Source organism: Danio rerio, chromosome 25 (genome assembly GCF_052040795.2).
Source record: "Danio rerio strain M-AB ecotype USA chromosome 25, GRCz13ab, whole genome shotgun sequence".
In the NCBI taxonomy this organism is placed as follows: Eukaryota; Metazoa; Chordata; class Actinopteri; order Cypriniformes; family Danionidae; genus Danio; species Danio rerio.
Window position 1 is genome coordinate 17,588,434 of NC_141045.1, and position 26,160 is coordinate 17,614,593.

Genomic DNA, 26,160 nt, shown 5'->3' on the forward strand with positions numbered 1-26,160 from the left:
ATTCCGCGCATACTTCGCATCGTTGTTACATTCGCGGAATAGTCTCGCTCTCCGACAAGAAGAAAAAAAGTGATCAGCTGGAAATAAATCAGAGCTTGAGCTCGATCCAATTGCTCGGCATCAGACACGTTTAAAAACACTGAGGTACGTTTGCGCTTTATACTAAGTTGTTAGGAGCGATGCTAAGTTACAAACGCGTGTTTGGCTTCTCTTTAAAATGCCACGAAGTATCAGAAATGTGTGTTTATGTTTTGCTGCTAGTTATGCTAGCATTTTATCTAATTTGTGCTTTATGTTATGTCATATATATAAACCTTAAAGAGTAGTGGCTAATTTTTTATTAACGTTTTATTTTTAAACAACGCTGAAAGAAATCAATAACACTCTTTCAAGCAGCAAAACGATTCATTATTTCTTTTTTTTGTAGACTGCAAACATCCGCTGAGATTTTCATCACTTGTGGAGGTTCAGAAAACATTTTCCTCCTTCGATTTGTGGCAACTAGTTTACCGCGGGTCTCGTTGACACAGTAAGTTCATATTTGCTTTAATAGTAAACCACACGTTGCGAGGTGATTCATGCTTCTGGCACGACTGAATCAGTGTCATTGATTTCTGCTTATTAACCTGACCTCAGTGACTTGTGGATGTTTAGTCTGACTGTAACACCCTGCTCCCGTTTGCTTTCCCTGAAAAACGCCGGTTTTGTGTACATAAATAAAGGATTAAGGGGAAAGTCCATGGTCCAGCCCCTGTTAATAATTAATCTGGACGTTTGAAAGCCCTCGGACTAAAATTAGTCCTCGGACTGCCTCAAAACCCAGCCTACTTGCCTAAATATTGTTATTTGTCGTATTAAACTACTAAAGGAAGAAGTAAACATTTAATATCCTTGTGTGTTGCCTTTCTACACAGCATTTGTGTGCGTTGTCAAGTAATTTGTCAAGTTGTAACTACCTACTAAAAAAGGAGGGAAGAAACATGACATTCTTTTATAAGCTAGTGTGCAATTTTTGGCTTTCATGTCATGTTTTATGTACTTAGTCATCATGTTTGACGATTTAAAAAGGAAAGGAATATGTGGTGTTTTCTAATACCGCTGGACTTATGTATTTGTTGCCAACATATTCAGTTATGCCATCTGAATAAAAACGTTTAAGGGTTAAACACTAACTGGATGGATTTGAGGGCTTAATTCATTGTGTGCAATCTGCGTTTTTTGGCATTAAGTGTGTTTGAGTGTACACTTCTGTGCTTATTAGTCAAAAGCTAGTTTTATATGGCGATTTAGTGGCCAAATGATCAGTTTTTGTTCTTTATTTTCTGTTGTTTGCTGTCTGACGCGGTTTTGTTGTCACAGATGACTTGGACCCCCTTCGCCATTGTCATGTTATTTTGACTTGCCAGTCTGTTTATCTTATGTAAACACTATATAGACCCTTTTAAGATTGATCCCAAGCAATATTACGTATGGTAATAGCAATTTAAGAACAAAAAGTGACATTTGTCTCCTTTTTCAATCAGTGTTAGATGTAATGAATCATATAGTTTTACAGTAAAAGAGTGTTTTTAAAACCGTAAACTTATTCAGTGTGAAAAATGTTTGTTTTTTTTCCGTTTGTCAGTAGTTTGGGAGTTTAAAGCTGTAATTAACACGTTGAATCAAACAATTTCCCAATTTTCTCTTTCTGTTTTTTTAAGAATTGAAACTTTGTCAAAGTAGGAAAACAAAAAGTGCCAGATTCACTAGACGGGGCTTCCTTTGGGAGCACGGGATTGTGGGAAAATGGGGGAAGGGGCCCTTCATTGTTCCTGCTGTTATTGAAGCAGGGGCTCATGGAGCGGCTGAATTACTCCACAAACAGTCCCGCTCCCATGCTGACATCTGGTTTGCCACTTAAGCGCACCTGTAGGCTGAAAGATGCTAAACTGTGTGTATTCATTGGCGCTGGGGCTAATTCAGAGGAACGGCCATTTGTTTGACTGTTGCTGCCACTCACCGTCTAGCCAACTCTATTGTTATGCCAGCAACAGGCGATAGTGGTGGAGGCACCATATGGCCTGTGTGTGCCTCGATGTTATCTGGTAATTTAGCTTATCAACACCATTATGTTGTATTTTGTCCTTTCTTTTACTTGTCTTTTTATGCAGAGCGGGTGATTGAGTAAGTTCAGGGAGGGAGGGACTGTGTTTACGTTGTCAAAGTACAATAGTTGGGGGCTTGTAATTAGTGTAGCTTTGTTTTTTTGTGCTCTTTTAGGAGGAAATAAATTAGACTTGTTGGCTTGTGATAATGCACTTATTAGGACTATGTGTCAGGGATGTTAACAATATGAGACGGCAAAAAATATGATTGGAGGAATTGAATGCAAATTTTTTTTTGTTGAAAGAACATGCCTTATTTGTCATCAACAGGTTGGATATTTAATTTATTTTATTTAGTTTAAAATTAATCTTGACTTTGGGTAGAAAATAAATGGCATTTTTACCATTTTTGAAAGGAAGTACAAGCAAAATGGATAAAAAGAAAACAATACTAAGTTAGGTGATTATTCTTTTATATTTTTATTTTCATTTATTTATTTATTTATTTATTTATTTATTTATTTATTTATTATATATTTTTATAAATATTTATTTTAAATCTGTGTTTTGGTCAGAGATCCCCAAAAGTTGGCCCACACTGTAAAAAAACAACTTATTTTTTATGTTGTTTTTCCAGCAGCTGGGGTGCCAGAAAAAAAGTAAAATAACTGGCATTAAATTCAGAAATGTAACGTAAAAATTACAGAAGTTTACAGTAAAATGGATGTTAAATTACAGAATTTTCCTTAAATTAGAAATTACCAGTAAATTACTGTAAATAACCCAGCTACCGAAAAAAAAAGTAAAATAACAGATTTTTTTACAGTTCATAGTAACCTTTGATTTGGCTGACCATCCCATTTGAGAAGAGGAGGAGGATGGTTTAGAGATTGACACTTCAAATTTAATGTAACCCTTTGTTTGTTTTATTGTTAAAAGCTAACTGAAATGAAATGTATAAATTAAATGGTTTTAATCAGATTTTGTTTACATAGACTATGCCGAGACTGTTGAGCAAATCAAGTCGAAGGCAGATATTCAGCATTGAACTCCACTGTGTTATAAATGTGATTGTTTATGATTTTATTACAATAATATAGAATTTAAAAAGATATACTGCATTAGTTAATTCTATTTAAAGCGATGTTTTCTATTTATTCTGAAATAGTCCCTTTATTAATCCGGGGTTGCCACAGCGGAATGAACCGCCAACTTATCCATCACATGTTTTATGCAGCGGATGCCTTTCCAGCTGCAACCTATCTCTTAGAAACATCCATACACACTCATTCACTCTCACACACTACGGACAATTTAGCCTACCCAATTCACCTGTACCGCATGTCTTTGGTCTGTGGGGGGTAAAGTCTAGATCGGATATGCGGCCGGCCGGAAGTGCGATATGCACATTAATAAAGCAGCATTTTTTTTTATGAGTCTGTATAACAATTATTATTTTTACAGTACTGTGAGGGTTGGGTTTAAGGTTGGGGTGGGGGTAGGTGTTAAAAAATACATTTTATTGGGTAATTTAATAGATAACATAACTAATACTCAGTACAACTACAGTTTTTACATTACTGTGACGGTTGGGTTTAGGGTTGGGGTGGGGGTAGACGTTAATAAAATACAACAAATGAGAAATTTAATAAATAATAGAAATAATTCGCGTTAACTTCCGGCCGCAAACGTATCCGCTCTAGCAACAACCTCTGTGGGGAAATCTGGAGCACTCAAAGGAAACCCGCACGAACACAGGGAGAACATGCAAACTCCACACAAGCGCCAAATTGATAAGATATTTTATGTATTTATTAAATATTCTTCTGATATAATCACAAATTATGCTTGGTCAGCATTTATTTTTTTAACATTTATTTTTGTTTATTTATTTTTTGCTGGAGATACTGTTAGCGAAATAGCAAAGAAATTGACGGTTATAAAACCTTGACTTTTCCAAACTGGTTTAGAACGGTTATCGTTCCATGCCTATATGTATACTTTGTGTATTTTTTTTCCAATTGTTGACTTTCCATACTGTTTTAGTATAGGAAATAAACAACACAATCTCATGGCAATTCGTTTCCGGCACAAATTGTTGTAAAAAGTCACAGCAATTCGTAACTTTTCGATTCAGTGGCTAATTCGTATGAATTCATATTATCTAATTCGTACAATTTAGTATGATTTGCTCATCACCTAATGGCCCCCCCTTTTTGAAATCATACATTTTCGCACAACTGAACTACTACAAATTAGCCACTAAACTGACAAATGTAAAATACTTACATTTACTTGTGAGATCAGGCTGGAGTAATTGCATTTTTTTTTTTTATTGTTGACCTCAAATGTCAACAAAGTGGTCTATCTATGTGACTATTCTCTACTTCTGTCAAGATTTTCAGTCACAAAATCTATTGAGAAATACAGGTCTGGCAACAAAATAGCACAGAGCCAAAAGGAAATGCTTTCTCCATCCTGTTAAGATTTCCATTCCACGGAGAAACACTCAGACCTTTTGTCATCAAAATAGTGAGATTTATTATTATTGTTGATATTTTGCAGAGCAAGGAGTTCTCTGGTGCCATATTTTTAGCTCTAAGTTCAAAGCTGCCAAGTATTCAAGCAACAGGTGCTTACCTTATGAACTGTATGAGAAAATGCACATATTTGTCTGTTGAAAAACCCACGTGTCGTTTTATCATACTACATAAAGCCTTTTTAGTGTACTTTCGTTTGTGTAAACGCGTAATAACATTTGTCTTGTGAGTTGCATGTGTTTCTTCCTTTCCTTTTGGCACGCACAATCACGAGTCTTGTCTGATAACTGGATAGAAGGGGGTGGAATACGAAACCCGAAAAGATTTGTCGGAGCAAAACGCGAGAGGGGGGCCTGAAGGGGCTACAAAGGAAAATTCATATGTAATGAAATTTGGGTTGAGAGTTTGTCAGCGGAACAATAGCTCAGTGGGACTGTGTGTAGCAGGGGCACGGGTGGCCGGCTTTGTTCAGGGAACACAGGAACAATAGGGTGTCCTCTGTGGCCCGGGGCAGCGGGAGGCCCACGCCGTGCCCTGAGGTAAACTTTGCTGTCACAAAAGAGCGCTCTCTCTCTCTCTCTCTTTCTCTCTTTCTGTTTTTTCTCTCCCCTCCCTTTCACAAGCCCGAGAGACCCTCAGTGACGTCAGCGCTGCCTTTTGCTGACTTGTATATGTTGCTTAGAAAAGTTTTTGGAGTTAATTTAGAAAGAGAAAAGGAAAGATTAAGACTGGAGTACAAGAAAGAGATTAAAACTTGATAGATATCTGAGTGAATTAGAAGGACAGTGGAAATGCAGTTACTGGAAGCAAAAAAAAAAAAAAGGGAAACTTTGAGAGTGAATACTGAACGAAAAGTAAAAATAGATACTGTTAAATGTAAAGGTGATCCCATATCTGAGAAATAAACGTGTGTTTATGCATTGCCAAACATTAAAGAAGCAGTTTGGGTTTCCCGGAGAGAATTTTTGGGAACAGTACTTTAAATAAGTAGTTATTGTTAATCGTGTAAAGGACATTTTCATAATATAAAGCACTTTTAAAGCACATTTTTATTTATCTGTTTATTTTTTATTTATGTATTTATTTTTATTATTTATTTTATTTTTAATACTTTATTGTTCATATTTTTGTATTATTTTTAAAAATATTGTCATTTATTTTTATATATTTATTTGTGTATTATTTATCTACATATTTATTTATTTATTATTGTTTTATTTATTTATTTTATTTATTATTATTATTATTAATAATATTGTTTATTTATATTAATTGTTTATTTATTTATTTGTTTATTTATTATTTGTCTATATATTTTATTTATTTATTATTAATTAATTAATAATTTTCTATTATATTTATTATTATTATTATTTATTTTTATTATTTATTAATTTATTTTTTATTTGGAAATGTTTTATAATAGGAGGATGAAATCTAACAAATAAATTTAGCAGTCTTAAAAGAAAAAGAAAAGACAGACAGACAGATAAGTAACATTTATTTTAGTAAAAATGTGTAATAGGAAAAATAATTTTATCATTCTTCAAAGAAATTCGAGAAATACACAATAATAATAATAATATTGTTTGTTTAGATAAGGACTTTGTGTGGCTGGTAAAACAAGGCTAATAGCTTTTCTTTGTGTAGGTTATTTTATCATCATTAAATGATCAGTTTTTCCTTAATGTTCCCGCTGCTCAGTAGGAAACAGCAGAACAACAGCTCAGGGAGTGAAATCAGTCACTAAATGAGTCAGTTCCTGACAAACGCAAACCTCAGAGTTCCAGTTAAACAGATCATTATTCACCTCCCGTAGAGCATTAATCACAGGTGGCCTAACCGTTTTTCTGTCCATTATTCTATCCACTTATACAGCTGGATAAATATGAATTTGAAGCTACAAATGTAGGTAAAAAAAACAAAACAAAAAAGTCATGCTTCAGAACTCAACTAACTAAAAAAAAAACACAGCACAAAGCTTTCTCTTTCCTGTTGGGACAGTAGATTAAAACACACAAACACACCGCTGTGCCTTAGATAGGTTTCAGCAGATGCCAAGAAAGGGCGCGCAATTCTGTTTTGATACGATTTGATCAGAGTTTTGAAAGGACGTTTATAAGGGACCTCGTCTGTGCCAAAGCGTGTCTGTGGTAAATCGAGAAGCGAGTGCGGTTCACGGCACCCTTCCGAGTAAATGTATTTGTCCCCTGCTGGATGGTCAGGAAAGGTTATGAGCAAACACTGGTCATGCTACACAGGAGCTCACACTTATTCGAACACGTCGTCTCTCTCTCTTCCATTTCCTGGAGGAGGCATTGTGGGGAGGGTGGCACCCCAGGAAGACATGGGATAATAGCGGGGTCTGACTCAGCGAAAAAGAGCCGCCTTTTGGAAGAATGGAGCCTGTGGAGTGATCAGTGAACATGTCTGTCCTACAATACCAGGGAGGAAGCCGCGCACTTTCGGGATTGTGTTCAAGGAAGTGGATTTTGTGTGTGTGTGTGGCGTCTGGCAGTGGGTTTAGTTGTTAAATAATGATTTAACTTTTTTAAAGGAAGTAGTTTGATTTTTTTTTTTTTTTTTGAAACATGGAGAGGCTGCTTAATGTTGCTCATGAACATGAGTTAGTCCATGATTTAGGCTATTAGTTTTGTTATGGGATGAACAATGTGTTTTGGTACCATGTCAATTTTCAGTTGAATTTTAGATTTTAAGTTTTTTCTAAATGAAGGGATGTCTGATATTTAGTTGGAAAGACTTGTTTCCTCTGTTTTATCATGTAAATTTGGTGTCATTTAACTCTCATTTGAAGTTGTAATTTTTGCCATACTGTATCAAGCTGTACATTATTATAATATTGTGATGCCTATATTTATTTGTATCCACAGTGTTTTATTAATATTTTAATTATTTATTTAATTAAAAAAATATTTATTTACAGTTTTAGTTTATAGTTTATTTATTCATTTATTTATAGTTTATTTGTTTTATAGTTTATTAATTTATTTATAGTTTATTTGTTTTATAGTCTATTTATTCATTTATTTATAGTTTATTTATTTATAGTATGTTTATAAATTATTTATTTACTGTATTTATTTGTTTACAGTTTTTTTAGTTTTTTTTTTTAATAGTTTTTTAGTTATTTAGTTTATTTAGAGGTCATTTAGTTTATAGTTTGTTATTTGCAGTTTATTTAGTTTATTTATTTATAGTTTATTTACAGTTTATTTATTTATAATTTATTGGTAGTATATTTATTTACAGTTTATTTATTTAGTTTATTTTATAGTTTATTTTTAGATTATTTGTTTATAGTTTATTTATTTACAGTTTATTTATTTTTAGTTAGTTAATTTTTAGTTTATTCACAGTTTATTTATTTATAGTTTTGTTTATTTATAATTTATTTGTTTAGTTTATTTTAACTTATTTATTTATAGTTTGTTTTTACAGTTTATTTATAGTTCATTTATTTATAGTTTATTTACAGTTTATTTACTTTTAGTTTTATTTATTTATAGTTTATTTACAATTTATTTATTTATAGTTTGTAGTTTATTTATAGTTTATTTGTTTATAGTTTATTCATAGTTTATTTACAGTTTATTTATTTTTAGTTTGTTTAACTTTAAATTGTTTATTTTTAGTTTGTTTATAGTTTATTTATAATTTATTTGTTTACAGTTTATAGTGTATTCATTTATAGTTTATTAATTTTTGTGGTTTATTTATTTTTTTTTATAGTTTATTTAAAAAAAAATTCTAGTTTATTAATAATTTGGGCGAGGCAGTGGCGCAGTAGGTAGTGCTGTCGCCTCACACCAAGAAGGTTGCTGGGTCGCTGGTTTGAGCCTTGGCTCAGTTGGCGTTTCTGTGTGGAGTTTGCATATTCTCCCTGTGTTCGCGTGGGTTTCCTCCGGGTGCTCCAGTTTCCCCCACAATCCAAAGAAGACATGCGGTACAGGTAAATTGGGTAGGCTAAATTGTCCGTAGTGTATGAGTGTGTGTGTGGATGTTTCCCAGAGATGGGTTGCAGCTGGAAGAGACCCCAGATTAATAAAGGGACTAAGCCAACAAGAAAATGTATGAATAAATGAATTAATAATTTATTTATTTATAGTTTTTTATTTTTTTATTTTAATTATTGATCATTTGTTTATTTTATTTTAATTCAATAGAATAGAAAAAAATATGGTATAAAAATATGGTATAAAAGTGGTTTTGTTTGATATCAGTTAATGTTAATTTAATTGATTGAAGAACATGCTTAAATAAATTGATACATTTTATTTACAAATTAATATTTTTTTATATTAATTGCGATGACTAAATTCACAGTAGCAATCAAAACAACTGATTTTAGCGTATTTATAAAAAACAAACATTTCAGTGTATTAAATTTAGGTATATTTGTTTATTTTAATATTTATTGGTCATTTGTTAATTATATGGGTCTATACATTTTAATGTACTCATTATCAACACTCGTGGCTAAATTTACTAGTGTTTTTATAAGAATTTATTTGACCATAGTATTCTAAAATTGATATATTGACCATTTATTGGTTATCCGCTGGTATTTCCAACTCTATTTTTTTAATGTAATATTTTTATCATCTAAAACCCATATGTTTTAACACATTTAAATCAGTGTTTTACTGTACTGTACGTTATTATGTTAAGCTGGCCATGAATTAATCCAATGATTCCTTTCAGTGTTTTATATTTATAAAATGTTTTGTCAAATTATCGGTGGAATTTATTTATTTATTTGCATATTTTAACAATACATTTTTTTTAAATTGCTAAATTTTTATTCCTATTATTTTGACAAATAATAAAGTAATTATCAACCATAACATAAAAACAAAAGTCAGCTTATCTGTGTGGGCCACTATTTAATTTTAGCCGTTGCTCTCAACCACTCATTAATTCTAAAGACAGATCAGGATATGATTATTGTTCCAGAACCAAATAATGATGTTGATTTTGGATCACGTCTTGCTTTTATAAATGAGATCAGTTTTTTTCTTTAATTTAGCTAATTTTAGCTAATTTTCGCTTTATGAAAGCGAAAGTGAGCACTATTGTTTTACAAAGCCAGCTTTCTCTGGCCACCATACAATAATAAGTTTCCAGAAGTCTAGCCGTCACTTTAGTTCATTAGCACTTGGTTGAGAGGATTACATGGCCGCAGGGAAAGCAATAACAACGGTGCTTACATGCCCCGCCGTCCCTGAGGACTTCATGCCGTGCAATTCAGACATATTTACACTTTGATATTAGCAGGTTTGTATGACCTCCAGAGTTGCACTGAATGAAGTCATACAACCTGAGAAAGTGAGAGAACAAACCTGAGTTGAATGAAGTCTTGGATGTTTATTGATTAATAAAATATCATTTAAACAACAGTTGTGCTTTAGACATCAGCATAACACGTAACTAAACCAAATGCTGTACTCTGTGATGCCTAAATTCAATTTTAACATGTAAAGCAACTTATTTCTGTGTTTGATACTAACCATTTATTGGTCATCAGCTTTTCTGGTGGTAATTTATCAATATCAGTAATTATTAGATGTTTACTTTTGACTTTTACTTTAATCTACTCTCTAAAACATATCTGTTAACAGTTATTGAAATGTTTTTGGTTTATTTATGCTTTTGAATTGCATTTTGTGATGCAATTCCCCCCTGAAAAGTAAAAAAAACTACATTATTACAAGTATTAAACACAAAAATAAGTTGCTTTACATGTTAAAAGTGAATTTAGGCATCACAAAGTACAGCATTTAGTTTAGTTATGCTGACGTCTAAAGCACAAACATCCAAGGCTTCATTCAACGGTGCTCTCTTTCTCTCTCCACAGGTTATATGACTGTATTCAAAAGCATAAATAAATAAAAAGGGAAAAACAAAAACATGATTTGCAGAATATGAAAACTGCTAATTTCTTTACATTGTAGCGCTCACATAGTTTTTAAATAATAGTGCTAACACTGTTAAAGACAATCTTTACGCAAAATCTCAAAATAAATATGTATTTTTTTTCTATTGACATTTTAATTAATTCAGCCGCAACATTGATTTATTTTTGTTTTTTTAATTTTGCTTATAATTGTATTTGTAGACCCGATAATATAAATTGTAAATATTAAGCTACACTGTAAACAAATCCTGGTTGCCTTAAATTTTTAAGCTGAAGCAAATAACCTTACGAGTCCATCGCACTTATATTATGTTAAACTGACTTAAAACAGCTTATAAAATTAAGTTAGAACACAATGAACTGATTTGTATCTGCACAACTCTGGTTTGCACTCCTTGCCATATGTCATTAAGTGTAATTACATTGTTTACAAATTTATTTATTTGTTAGATTATATTATGTTTAATTGTATTTATTGTAATTTCTTTTTAAAAATTCCCCTTTTTTAATAATACTATATGTTAGCCACCTAGGGTCTGAGAAAAACTCAGTTTCAATTCTCTGTGTGGTTTGTTCATGTGGTTGACTTGACCATAGGGCTAACCTTTTTTTTTAAAAATATAATTATGTTTATTAGATTTTAACAATAATACAGATATAAAACATCTTCAAACGACACGCAAAAAAATTATTAACACAAAACAATGAAGAGAAAAAAGGAAAAGAAAGAAAAAAAGGGGAAATAAAGCTCAGATTATATATAAATATACCCTTAATAAAAACAGATTAGAAAATGGCTATAAACATTGCTTATTTTTCAGATAATAATACAGTACAGTACTCCTTGTAGCATAATATGGCAGAGACTAGGTTCCAAATAATCCAATTAAAAGTACAAACTCCAAATATTCTGTTTTGTGTGTAAGACAGGAGTAAATTGTTTCAGGGGAATTAACTCAAAAATGATCTTTTGCCAACCTTTAAGTAATGGTGATTGACAATAAAACTGACTTTGACTTGACGTTGACTTAAGTTACAATGACCTAGTAAAAACATATGCTGTTGTGACTAATCAATTTATTTATTTATTTTTTACTGTGCATGTATGTTTTGTTTGTTGGTTGGTTGGTTGGTTGGTTTGTTTTAAAAGGAACAATCCACTTATTAAAAAAGTTATCAAGTTCCCTAGAGTTGAGTTTTGTCATTTTTGTTGAATCCATACATTCAACCTCCGGTTCTGGCAGGAGACATAGCTTAGCATAGGTCATTGAATCAGATTAGACCATTAGCATCTCAAGTTTCACAAAAGAGTTTCTATAGTTTGCGTATTTTAACCTTAATTCCTTTGAAGTTCTATTATGTTCTAAGACTAATGGAAAGTACAAAATTGCTATTTTTTGGCCGATATGTCTATAGGAATCATATTCATATTAATCAAGGAACTTATTATTTAATTTATTCATTTATTTAAATGGTTTCTTCTGCAGCACGTGCAATGATATGCAAATTCTAGCTGAAGGGCTTGGGGCTGGGGATTATTTTTAGGCAGCGCACACAGTACATTAATTAAATAATCAAATTATCAAAAATCATTTTTGAGCGAGATGCTAATGGTCTAATCCAATTCGATTATCTATGCTAAGCTATGCTAAAAGTGCTCCCGTCAGACCTGGAGACCGGCTGAATGGATTTAAAAATAGAAAACTGTATGGAAAAACTGTAGGAGGTTTGTAAAATTGTACACCCTATTCACAAAAAAATTGTAGTCTTCCTTCAATTTATACAAATGGAAAAAATCTCGATTGAAAAAAAACCTGAAGAACCAAACTGAGCGATTTCTGCTCCACATGAACGAAGCCTTGGACATGTGGCATCAGTAAGTCTTTAGATTGATAAAACCTCATCTAAGAAGACTTGTATACTCTTCAGTCATCACCTTGTGGAATAATTAACATGAAGCACATGCCAGGTTATAGAGACTTATCTTACAAGGTTGTTTTTTCTGAATAAAGACGCTTCTTTGCATATCTATCTGAATAGCATCCCTAACCCTATCTCAAGAACACTTCACTTCTTGCATCTTTAAGACGTCTTCCTTCGATAATGCCTCTTTTTTTTAATATAAAGTCTAAAGCTTTGGTTTTCTTTGACGAAGGATTTTCTGGCATGGTTCCTTCGCAGAAATAAAAGGACACGGTTTCATCCAAGCAAATACTACACTGACAATCACAGTACAAGATGTGCTGGCCGCTATACAACACATGCCATTGAAATGCAAAAGCCTCTCTCTCACTTACAGAAAGACTGAAAGAAGGGATTTTTAGGTCATCCTTAATTGAATTTCCTGGCTGATGACAGAGTAATATAGAGACTAATAGCATTGTGTGTGCATCTCGTGTCACCGCTAGAAATGCACTGGAGGAAGGCTCTTTGCGATCACTTACTGCTAGCGGATTTATGAAAACCCTTCGTTCATTAGGTCTTCGTTTTAATAACTTAATAAGCCGTCTCGGTTATGTTTCTGTGGGGCTCGTGTTAGGAAAGTGGAATAGGCTTACGAGGGTTAATGCAGCCATTCGTTTTGATTAATTGAATGGAGGATGTAGTTCTTTGTTGGAATCAGATCGTTTGTTTTGTTCTTTGTGTTTTTGACACTTTAGGTAAATGAGATGAACGGGTGTTAACAGATATTGACGTGCATATCAGGAGATTTACAAATGCTTTAAGTGGGAAATGTTACATTTTGTTTGAAAATATCGAGGTAGCTATTTTTACGTGCTAAACATTGTTGGTCTTTGTTTAAAAACAATTTATTATTTGTAAGTAGAAGTTATTTTGGCTCTTGGCAATAGCAATATGTCAGTTTGTAATTGGGCTGTGCCATTTGGGGAAAATCTCTAATTGAGATTTTTTTTTTCATTTATTAATTTATTTATTTTTATTGTTTTTATTTATTTAATTTTTGGATGGATATTGCAGTCTCAGTTTGATTTGCGATTTAAATTTTAATCCGTTATATTTGATCTGTATCGTGGCTTCCTGCTGCTAAAATGCAGTGAGTGTTAGTTAAAACAAGGAACTGAAAAGAAAATAACTTAAACCTTTATTTAAATTTGTTTTAAATATTCAGAAATAAAACACTCATTTTTCTCTAGAGCAAACTGTAAACGCAAATCTATTTAGCTTTTTGTAAACAAGTTGAACTCAAATTAGGGAGATAGTGTATTATATAAACAAAAAATAATATAAAAAAAAATACAAAACACTCCGCAAACTAACATGGCTGAAACAACTCTGAAGTTGTACTTTGCTGTTGCTTGTTGCCAGATAGTGTCACTAACAATACTTTCAGTTGACTTTTTAGCAAGACGCTCAACATGCAGCCGCCTGTGGTTAATTTTTAGGTGCTGGTTGTTTTATTACCTCGTTCTGTGGCAACAAATTCTTACAAATGACCTGTTTTTGTTCGGTGTCTGTGACTTGAAAACCAAAATACTTCCATATTACCGATGTCCTGTTTTTCTTTGATATAAATTAATATGTTTCTGAAGCGGCATTTGCCATCATCCCACTTGTCTGACTTTTTTTATTGTGGGCGTTCCGCATAGTTTGGTTGCGCAATTCTGATTGGGTAGAAGAAAGTGTGCTTACTCAGTTGGCTAGTAAGACTACCGCAAACTAACATGGCTGAAACAGCTCTGAGGTTGTACTTTGCTGTTGGTTGCTATTAGATTGAGTGTCACTGGCAATACTTTCAGCTGACTTTTTAGCAACTTTTTGCTCACTAAAATAAAATCTGACAAGTGTCTTTAACATATATTCTGGATAAGCAGGTGTAAGTAATATAAAGCAATCACATATCTTTTGCGAGTTTGTTATTTGAGATGTAGAATGCAGGGAAAATGGCCGCAAAGAGAGACACTGACACGCTGCTGAATATTGTGGCTGTTTACAGGGGTTTGACTGATAAATAAGAATTTGTAGTTAAATTGTTAGCTGTACCCAACAGCATTTCCCATTGTTTACATCTTTGTTTACGTCCTCTGTACAAAATATCGTTAACGATAGAAATTGTGCATGTAAATCATACATTTTACAAAATAAAAATACTTACAGGTTGTGACTCACAGTCCACAGATTCGTCGGTTGGAAAAGTTTTAACTGAATCCAGCACTGAACTGGGAGAGATTCTGGAAGCTGTCCTTTGTCAAATGCTAGCTATTTATTTTTATAATTCTCTGGAACATAATTAAAATTGTAAGCACTTCTGTCTTTGTGTTGTGTCCTTTGAAAAAGCACAGAAGAAGCTCCGTGAAAATAGTAGCGTTTGGACAGCATTTTAGCTTTCTCTGCTATAGCATTACAGCGGCTCTGGACACGCCCTGTTGCTGGACGGGGTGTATGCGCATGGTGAATGCACGTAACCTGAAGCACTTGTAATAGCCCGGATGTTTTTTTTTTTTTTTTTTTTTTTGTAGTTCCCAAACTTTTTTTTGCTGTAGGCTTTGCTAAGCTAACCCTGTAAAAGACAATGTCTCCCTTTGCATTGAACTTTGAGTGTATTACATTCAGAGATGTTGTTTATGTCCACACTGCTACATCACACAGCAACTAAAGTTTGAAATATGATTTCGTAATGGACCACCCCATTAATAGTAAATGTGGTAATGCTGTAAATATTCTTCAGCTGTTTAATAGAGTTCATTTGATAAAGTTTATTTTCTTTCATATCTAAACCCCGTTTGAAACCCCATACAGTACATAAACACACATAAGCGGCCAAGTTGCTACTTGCCTTTAAATAATCACAATTCAATTACTCTCATAAAACACAAGGTACGACTCTAATTCCCTATAAACTGTTTGTTTAATACATTAAAATTAACTGAACCCACAAAGTGGAGAGAGGCAGACGGAAATGCAGCAGCACTTCTCAATCGGCCCGCCTGCCAACTTCATCAATAGGGAACTGCTAATGTGCAGACGGGAGCCCGGCGCTTCCATTACAGCTTCATTTGGTAATGAAGTGAGAGCGAGAGGCTCCTGCGAACACTTTAAAGAGCTCAGCATGATGGTTTTTACATCGAATAAAGCAGATTCAGTCATTTAGACAGACACGCACTAGACAGTTTGCTAGTGGGACCTCACACAAATACTGTCTGTACTCATATACATATCATTACATTTAATTACAACAAGCTGGCCCGTGGACATGGATGCACACCAATGTACACACACACACACACACACACACACACACACACACAAATACTGTGACACTGGCAGAAAGTGTAGACCAGAGGGAGTGAGACAGCTGCCCGGGGTGGTTGTGTGTGTGTGTGCCTCCTGGTTTATTTTTGCGGGATCGCACCCATGCCTCTCGTTTGGCCATCTGAAGCTGCCTAGAGGGTGAAGTGTATTGTAAGTGTGACCACAGTACATTGTTGCATGACTAATCTCGGCCTTCCATCTGCCACCGCGGCCCCGGCACAAGCACCGCGCTCTCCAGCATCAAGCACTGCCATATTGCAGCAGTCACAACATCTTGGCTTTGACTGGCACTCGGCTAGAGCAGAAGCGCCCGCACAGCCGGGAATTATGGGACATCACATGTGCACACATAACGAAACATGGCTTGCGAAAATGTCTGAGGTTTAAAGGGAGCGTTCACTCAAAATTGAAAAAATTTTCATCGTTTACACATCCTTTTTGGTAACACAAAGAAGGTGTTTTGAAGAAATGTGTGTGTGAATGAGGGAGTAGTAGATGGGTGTTACCTTAAAAGGCATCAGCTGCGTGCTAGAGTAATTGGTGGTTCATTCCTCTGTGGTGACCCCTAATAAATAAGGAACTAAGCCAAAAGATAGTGAGGTAGTATTAAACTATACAAAACCTGTTTAGAAATAAGTCAAGGGTGAGTAAATGACTGGATTTTTGTGTGAACTCTCCCTTTAAGGGAACTTGTCAGTATGCAAAGTGTTAGTACTAGTAGTTAGTAGTAGAACTAAAAATAATGTAACCCCAGGAAAGAGACAGCCTCTCAGAGATCAGTATCACCCGTGTGGATGCCCTACGTGAATTTTGATGCTTCTGGACCACCTTTCTGACGTGTAATTGTTTAAGGATAGTTCTGTTAATCAATGGAGCATGTTGTTGTTGTTGTTTTGTGAGTTTCATTCGTTCATTCATTTTTTTGTCGGCTTAGTCCCTTTATTAATCCGGGGTCGCCACAGTGTAATGAATCGCCAACTTATCCAGCAAGTTTTTTACACAGCGGATGACCTTCCTGCCGCAACCCATCTCTGGGAAACATCCACACACACATTAACACACACACATTAACACACACACTCATACACTACAGACAATTTAGCTTACTCAATTCACCTGTACTGCATGTCTTTGGACTGTGGGGGAAACCAGAGCACCTGGAGAAAACCCACGCGAAGGCAGGGAGAACATGCAAAATATATATATATCTGGCAACCCTGCTTACGCTTGAAAGTCTAGACTCTACCACAGCTTTTTCATTGGCCAAATTCATTCATTGGCCACCACAAAAAATGACGCTTGTAGGCCTCAGCTGAGAATTATGGGAAATATTACGTCAACACATAACGAAACATGGCTTGCAAAAACTGTCTGTGGTTTATGGCCACTTCTCTGTGTGCAGTGTTGGTTTCATTTTGAAATGAACTAATATTTTGAGCAAACTCGCTCAAAATATATCTTAAAGATCCAAAGTTGCTGTATTGTTTGTTTTGGGGCAAACTGGTGGCCAGGGTTGACATGTGTGCAATATGCATGTCATGATTTTGCAAAGTATGTTGCTATTTTGGATTAGCATCAATGTTGATCCTGGAACAAAATCTTTGTTTCGAAATTGTAATCCATACCTAATTTCTACCCCTAAACCCAACCATAACTGCACATTATTTCCAAAATCAGAGTGGACGATAGTTGGATAACAAGTCCATAAACTGTAAGCCTAAACTTAACATGTTGATTCAGGAACATGTCCTACTTGGTGAAATCAGGTATGCAATCTACCCCACAGAATTAGTTTACGTGTACACTGTCTTGTATGGGGTTTGTTGTTTAGTTGACTTTTAAACAAAGGGGAACCACTTTCCTGCCCGGTAATGCAACTGCTACTTTTTGAATTGGTTTTGTTTTGCTTTTAGGCATGTTTTTGTTACATATACCTGGCAACCCAGCTGACAGCAGAAATTCTTTACTGTCACTTCTAATCCATTAACTAATGACCACCCCTAAAAGCGTTCTCGTATGTCTTACTGCTAGGAATTATGGAAATTAAGTGTCCACATCTAACGAAACATGGCTGATGAAAATGTTTGTGGTTTAAGGGAACTTGTCTGTATGCTATCCACTTGTTAAGTGTGACATCAAGCAGCTTCTAAATCCAAGCGATCTATCAAATTGTATGGGGCGATTCAACAAATGATAATAATAAACATTTACAAAGCGATGTAATACTTTAGAAAATCACGATCGCAATGTATTTATCCATGCCTAATATCCGATGGCCAGAATGTGATACATTTTTTATAAATCGCTAAAATGTTAGTGTCTGTGATGCAGCAAGTCCAGAGACTGTTGTGTACACCATAATTTTATATGAAATTCCCTTTAATGTTTGATATGACTAAAAAGTGGTCATAAACTAATATTTTCTCAATTCAAATGAGTAGCGGCTTGGTACCGGAAATGGTATTCATACATCACAGGTACGTCACAACTTAACAAACAGATGTAGTGTTAATATAAACAGTAGTATAAACGGGAGTTATTTAATTGGGAAAGTATTTCCTAAAACGGTGCTTGACACGACATGGGAAGCAACAAGTCATGCTTTGATTTAATCAGCATCATGTTAAGGGCTGTTAAAATGTAAAGCTAGTGTCCAAATGCGATGACGTTAACTTAACCTTAAGATGTGTAGTAGTAGTATTGTTAAGCCATGGTCATTCTAGAGTTTGAGCATGCGAAATTCTGTAAAAAAAGGCGGGATAAAATTAGATGATTTAGGCCAGCACGATTAATCGTTTCTAAACTGAAGTCTGGTGCAATTTTCAAATCGCCAACGTTTTGGTTATTTGAATGCACTATCAAATATGGTAAGAAGCATATACATTTGACAGTTCGTAAGCATTACTCTGAACAATGTGATGAATGTAACAAAATCTAAGTGTCAAGGTTTTCTTGTTGTTCTTGTAGTCAAATTAGCCCTCCTGAATTGTTTCGTCAATTTCTTTTAACAGAAAGAAGATTTTTAAATATAATAGTTTTAATAACTGATTTCTAATAACTGATTTCTTTTGTTTTTGCCATCATTAATTATGCAAGTTAGCTTTGTTCTGCAGACAATCAAAGTAAAATATTGCTTAAAAGGGCTAAAAATACCTGAAAAATGCCCTTTTAAATGTTTAAAAAAATGCTTTAATTCTAGTCGAAATAAAACAAATAAGACTATCTCCAGAAGAAAAAATGTCATAAGAATTACTGTAAAAGATTTCTTTATTTGGAAATATTTGAAAAAAAAAATGAAAAAAAAAATTCATACGACGGCTAATAATTTTGACTTCAAAATTATCAGCCAAAATTTTAACATTGGTGCTTCTCTAGTTTTATTTATTCCTTTTTTTATGCTTCTTCTTTCTGAGTTTCTTTCTCTTTTGAAGTGTGAAGTCTTGTAAATTACAGGCAGGGAGTACTTGTGGTGTGTCGAGAGCCGCCTCTCTTCTCTCTTTCCGATTAAACCATCACACTCAGACTCTTTAATCTTCCACAGTCCAAACCATCAGCCTGCTTTTGTTGATGCTAATTCAAAACTCATGTAGAATCTCTCAGATATCCGAGACATTACCATACAAGTAATTGTAGCATCTCCGTCTGCTTTAGTCGGCTGGTAATGCACGAGATCAAGGAGTATTTACATGAAAGAAAACCTTCACATGAGGGATATACACGTAAAACACTCTGATCTGAAAGTACAAACTCAGATGTATACAGTCGTGTGCCGAATGTACGAACACAGTGCTGCTGTTGGGTTAGTGATTCTGTAATGTGCCAGAAGTGGAAAACTACAGATTGCAGTGTAATTGTGGGCAAAGCCAAAAGTGCACACATGACTGTGCTGGAAGTGATTACAGTTGAGTTCATCTCCAAGTCAGGAAAATGATGTTTAAGAGCCCAAGCATTTAGCAGCTTTTTGCAGCTTGCACACATTTTATCACTCTCTCTCAGCAGTGCAAATGTGTGTTTTTGCAACATCAGCGTTTAGTTGTGTACACAAAAACTGCAAAGTGTTAGCGAGAGACCTATTCACAGCTTAGCTATACCCCAAATGGAAAATTACATTAGATGATGCATTGGTTTTAAATTAAGCTAACTATAATGTTAGACATACTGAAAAAAATACAATTTATTTAGTTTTTCCACTTTTCAGTAACTTTAATGTGTGGAAATAAGTCAAGTTGTATAAAAGAATCATTGGTTGTAGTTTTTGAACAGTTTTTTCTGAGTATAAATTGTCAAAAAGCAATAAGTGAACAATGTAAATAATACAATATAGCTGCAAGCAGCAATTATCGGGGCCAAGCAGCCCAGCAGCCACATCATAAACAAGCAAGTCAACAAGCTACAGAGCAACTGGAACTTTTTGGCAGCATGATCTGAGCCAAATTTTGTAAAGATTGGAAGAACGGTTTAGGAGGAGTTGAAAAAAAGAATGCTTTAAGCAAAATAAAATGGCAGATAAGAAATTTGGCAGATTATGGCATAATTAGTATCTGTGTTATCAGCATGACCCAAAGAACAATTTGAGAACAATTTATTTAAAATAAGCATATGCAATCAAAAGTTATTACCAAATATGTTTCATTGATAATGGCTAATGAATGTCATAAAACTCTTACTTTAACCACACCATACAAATTTGGTTATAAATCAGTGTAAGGCGACAATGATAGACCTAAAATTTGGTGTCATTATCTTTAACTATCGCAGAGATACAGCCTCGGATGTAGCATGACACCTATTGACACAAATACCATAACTTTGTCAGCATGATCTGAAGATGATCTGAGTCAAGTTTGGTGCAAATCAGCCAAATGATGTAGAAGGAGTTCGAAAAAGTAGTTTCTTGACTTAAGGCTAGATGGCGGCTAGAAGGCTAGAAGTTCAGTTAATTAAGGCATAATTGGTATCGATATTCTCAGGACAACCCAAGGAATGTATCAAGACAATTTATGACAATAGACAAAATTAGTCAAAAGTTATTAGCATTTTTAGAAATATTGTTATAACTTTGGCCAAAAGGTGATTTTTTTTTTTTTTTTTTTTTTCACAGTTCTGAAGACGCATACAAACTCTCATAACAATTCGCCAATGTGCCCTTAAAATATAGCAATTTTTAACATAGTTCAAAATGGCTGACCAGGGAAAATCAGACATCATTCGACTCGGCATGCTCCGCCGGATTTAAATTCCTTTGGGACAGAGGGTTGAGAAGTTGTAAGCAAAAAAAAAATTTTTGTTTTTTTTGTATCTTTGGATCACAAGCGGGTTGTGCAGCTTACTTTAGGTCATAGTTGTGATAACACACCAAGTTTGCTGTGAATACGTCAATGCGTTATAGAGATAACACCTTAAGTCAATTTTCGCAAGCTCTGTTAAATTTGTTTGAAAATTAAATGAAAATGGTTTGACTAATCAACTTGAATTCAATAACTTTTGGTCTGCATGGTCTATAGATCATGTGATTTAAATTTTTATGAAAACCAGACAAACGGCCTAGGATGAGTTCATTCAAACAGGTTTTTTTTTGAAAAATTTTAAATAGCTAAAACATTTTTATGTTGGAAAATGACGTCATAGTGTGTGTTTGAATCTGTTTGAGTCGAGGAATCAGAGGACAAAATAATTTTGATTGTAGCCCATTTGTTTCAAACGATATAACAATAAACATAACTGAAACTTTGGACAAGTGGTGGCACTAGAGAGTCTAAAGTTTAAGTTTTTTCTTTATTTTTATTTTATTTACTCTGATGATAATTTGAAACGCATCAAACAATTAAAAGTTAAATATACTTAAGTTCCCCTTGTAGTTTTATTTAACCCAAAGTAAATGTAATTTTAAAATGACATTGTAATTCTGTTTACAGTTAAAATCTGTAAAGTAAATAGAGCAGGAAAAAAATCCTGCAAACCCCCCCCCTCTCTCAGCTAACGGTGTAGATCTCACTGTCTAGCAGCTATCCATTCTCACTCATAGAAACACACACAGCTCATCTTTCCCCCTGCGAAAAAGAAGTGCACTTAATTGTATTGAATGTGCTCTTGTAGTGTGCTTCACATCTTAAAAGTATATTTTTAAAACCTGTACTGCAGATAATGTAATATTGAAACACAAGGCCATTTAAAGAGAGAACTCTTTCAAGACCATTTCTTAACACATTTAAAGGGCACCAATGGTGAAAAATCTACTTTTCAAGCTATTTGGACAAACATATGTGTATATATAGTGTATAGACCATCATATTGGGGTGATACAAACACACCCAGTCCTTTTGTGTTTTCAATTTAACAACATAAAAACGCTACGTTAGACCTTCTTCCTTAAAATCTGTCTGTTGTCTGATGCAGCCGAGGGAGGAGATTAAAGCACGTAGGCACGTAGAAACATTAGGCGGGAAAGACTCGTCTTAAAGGCGCAGTACGACAAAACCATCCCCTACTGGAAATCAGTATTAAACAGCATCTTGTAAAAGGTATAATGAAACATCTGATGGGTGTTTTGAGCTTAAACTTTAAATAGACATTCTAGAGACAAAATACAAAAGGCAAAAGACTTATATTAAATCTGAAAAAAGGTGTAACCTAGGTGCCTTTTAAGTATATTGTTAAAAAGCGCTTTGTAAAGTTCAATTAAATGTTTCTTCTCTGCTCTACTAAGTCACTTTTTAGTATCGTTTTGTGTTGACTCCTTTATTGTTCAGATATAAATGACATGAGTTCATTTAACAAAACTAGATTGAAATATTAGATCATGACAATTTTAAAAACAAATTTGTCCAATGCAAACGGCTCATTTTAGCAAGCCCACCTAGCCCAGAAACGTTTATTTTTTTGCTGACTTGGTGCAGTGCAATCTGAGCTGCATCCAATGCTTTTTAAATGCGCTCACCTAACCCCACCCCTTACCCTACCAATCACAGTGATGTCACTCACTCCATTGAGTGCATTGTGTCTGACATTGCATCGCCTAGTGATGCAATCCCAGCTTGCATCATAAAGGCTGCATCCAGATACTGTTGTTTGTTTTTCAGGGAATTTGAGCAAATAGTATTTTGCTAGACTGCAATATAAAGTGCGCGCGTTTGTGTGTTCATATTTGTGAGTGTGTGCGCATCCCTGTGTGTCCGTGCATTGCGTGTTTGTGCGAGCGTGTTTGTAAGTGTGTGGGCATCCTTGTGTGTCTGTGCATGCGTGTTTGTGCGTGTATGTGCATCCCTGTGCAATTGTGCATTGTGTGTTTGTGTTTTTGCGTGTGTGCGTATCCCTGTGCGCCTATGCATTGCGTGTTTGTAAGTGATTGTTTGTGAGTGTGCGCGTCCTTGTGTGTCCGTGCATGCGTGTTTGTACGTGTGTGCACATCCCTCTGCATCTGTGCCTCCATGTGTGTACATGCAGGTCTGTGTGTGCGAGTCCGTGTGTACATGTGCGTGTGTTTGTTTGTGTTTGCGTGCATGTTTGTGTGTGTGCACGCATTCTTGTGCATGCATGCAGCTGTGTTTGTGCCTGTGTGTTTGTGTGCATCCGTGTGCGTGCGTCCTTGTACATGTGTGCGTGCGCATCCGTGAATATGCATATATACATGTGTGTCCGCGTCTGTGTGTACGTCGTAAACATTTGTGTGAGTCTATGCATAAGCGTTCGTGTGTGCATGTTTGTGTGTCCATGGGCGAGCGTGTGCATGAGTTTGTGTTTGTGCGTGTGTTTGTGCATGCATGCATGGATGTTTGTTCACTTGCATCTGTGTGTGTTTGTATGTGTGCTTTTTTTATTCGTGTGTGTGCATGCGTCTGCGTGCGTGTCAGTGCGTGCGCGTCCATGCGTATGCATGCATACACGTGCGTACGCATTCGTGTGTGCATCAGTGCGTGCGCATGTGTTTGTGTGTGCGTGTTTTTGTGTGCGCATCTGCGTGCAAGCATCCGTGAGCATGCGGGCATATGCGCATCTGTGAGTGCAAATCCGTGCTTGCATGTGCGTCTATGTATCTGTGTGTGTGTGTGTGTGTGTGTGTTTTTCCTAAAAGTTATATGATCATATGTTTGTAGAAACTGATGCAGCAATTCATTATTATATTTAACTTATTAATATAAAAATATATACTTAAACATATTTAGTCATTTAGTTATTGTTTTTAAATCAACATGTAGAAAATAGGGCCAAAGTTTTGTGCAAATCTAATGGAAAGCAGTGTGTAGCCCACACAAATTTGACAGGAAACGCATGCTAGCATTTCTAAAGTCGGCAGTGCTGTATTTATTTCACTAGGCTTCATTTCTCTGGCTTGCATAGCCGTTAAGTCAAATGTGACTTCAAAAACACAGCTTTTGTTGTTCGCAATCTCTGTGTGACCATTTAGATGAGATTTGTATTGTTGTAACACTTCATGGTTTCCCTCAAAGCCGTACACACATACACGTTTGATGTCCTAGCGCTTTTGGCTGTTTATGGGAGCGGTTTATATGCACTTGGATGCGATTCTTCTGATTTTTCTGCCAGATTGCTGCAGTCTTTGCCCTGATTTGTAGTGTAATGTTTATAATGAGATTGCGATTAGCCACAGAGCTTTTTTTTGCGCAAGCGATTTCCTTGTACATTAAACATACTGTGTGGCGTTAATGCTAAATGTAGCGACTCGCTGCATTTGATTTGGGTTTAATCGCTCTCTTTCTCAAGCTACAGGATCAACATTTGTCATTCAGCAAGTTTCTACCACAAATGTTAAAAAGCTGGCCTGACATCATTGCCAGCTTGTAAGATTCCCTTGTAAGACGGCAGCTGTTTTGGTTTAGCCTAAGTGCCACTCCTAAATTAGCGTGGCTTATGCGTTTTCTCATTTCCTTCATGGGCTTTCAATCATGTGTTGATCTTCAGCTTTGGGTTTGATGTTTTTTTTATTTTATGGATGATGAGAACATGTTTTAATTGTATTTAATGTGTGTTCATCAGTATTTTCAATCCCAAACCACAAACAGATTGACTGTGTGAAGTTGTAAACAGGCCATTTTTTTAGAGACGTAGTGACACTGGCTGCGTCCAAAATCTATATCTTTTGGGTATAGTTTTTTAAAGAAAGAAATGACTTTGACTTAAAAAAAGTATATACTGTGTTGCATGAAAGTGAGTGGTATTTGGGGGCATAACATTTGCCATGTTGTTACTGTGACAGCCTAGTAGTGTTCGTTAAGCTGCTTCACTGCCATTCATAAATGCTCTTCTATGGCATCATAGGATTTGAAAGTGTCCATCACAAGTACACTTGTAAGGGTCTTGCCAGAGGTAGAATATCAACTCTTTTATGAATACTTTGAATTCAGACATGCTACGCTTGTCAAATACTATTTACTAATATGTACTTATGGAATCTAATGCACTGGAAAAATGATGCATTGGATTTGCTCAGTTGTTTTGAGGTAAGTGGTTGCAAACAATTTATATGGGCTGAATTTAACCAAACAAATTAAATTTAGTAATGTTCAACTTAATTTGGTTAAATTCAGCCCATATTCATTGTTTGGAACCAGTTACCTTGAGAAAATTTAGTCAATCTAATCAATCATTTTGTTTCAGTGAATTTTGATAATTGATTTTGGACACAGTTATTTAACTGGTCCATTTTTTATTTATTTATGGTTATTATTTGTAAGTAAGTTGTTGGTGGTATCAGGGGTTGGGATGTTCTCATTGTAGAGAGCATTTGATTGGTTAAATCTATGCAGTACATCAGTCATCAATACATTTGATGTATTTTTCCCCTGTAAATAATGACAGTATAATCTTTTTTCAAGGGTTAATTAGGCAAGTTATTATGTTTTATGATTTATTTATTTTTTAGATTATTTGTTTAATATTTATTTACATTATTTAGTTATTATTATTTTTTTTTTAGATTTATTCACTTTGATTATTTATGTATCATTTATTTACACTGGTTATTTTTTAGATTATTTATTTATTTTTATATTATATATTATTTATGTACATTATTTAGTTGTTTTTTAGATTATTTATTTATTTAGATCATTTAATTATTTATTTTTAGATTTTTTTAGATTATTTATTTTTTTATTCATTGTTTTAGATTATTTATTTAGGTTTGTTTTTTGTTAGATTATTCATTCATTTATTCATTTGTTTGTTTATTGTTAGATTATTCATTCATTTATTCATTTTTATTATTATTATTATTATTTTAGATTATTCATTTATTTTATTTTTTTTTAGATATTTCATTTATCATTTATTTTTTTGATTATTTATTATTTGTGTTTAGACTTAGTTATTT

General features: G+C 34.4%; 1 protein-coding gene across 4 annotated transcripts in view; it reads left to right on the plus strand.

Moving 5' to 3' along the window:
- Positions 1-26,160, plus strand: part of tead1a (TEA domain family member 1a) — a 79,641-nt gene continuing 53,481 nt past the window's right edge. For 2 of the 4 annotated variants that reach the window (XR_015525608.1, NM_212847.3), the window contains exons 1-2: positions 1-144; positions 428-529. The gene's annotated coding sequence lies outside the window, so the exon portion shown is untranslated. The remainder of the gene's footprint in view (positions 145-427; positions 530-26,160) is intronic. The other 2 variants (XR_015525609.1, XM_087310606.1) reach the window with 1 other exon arrangement.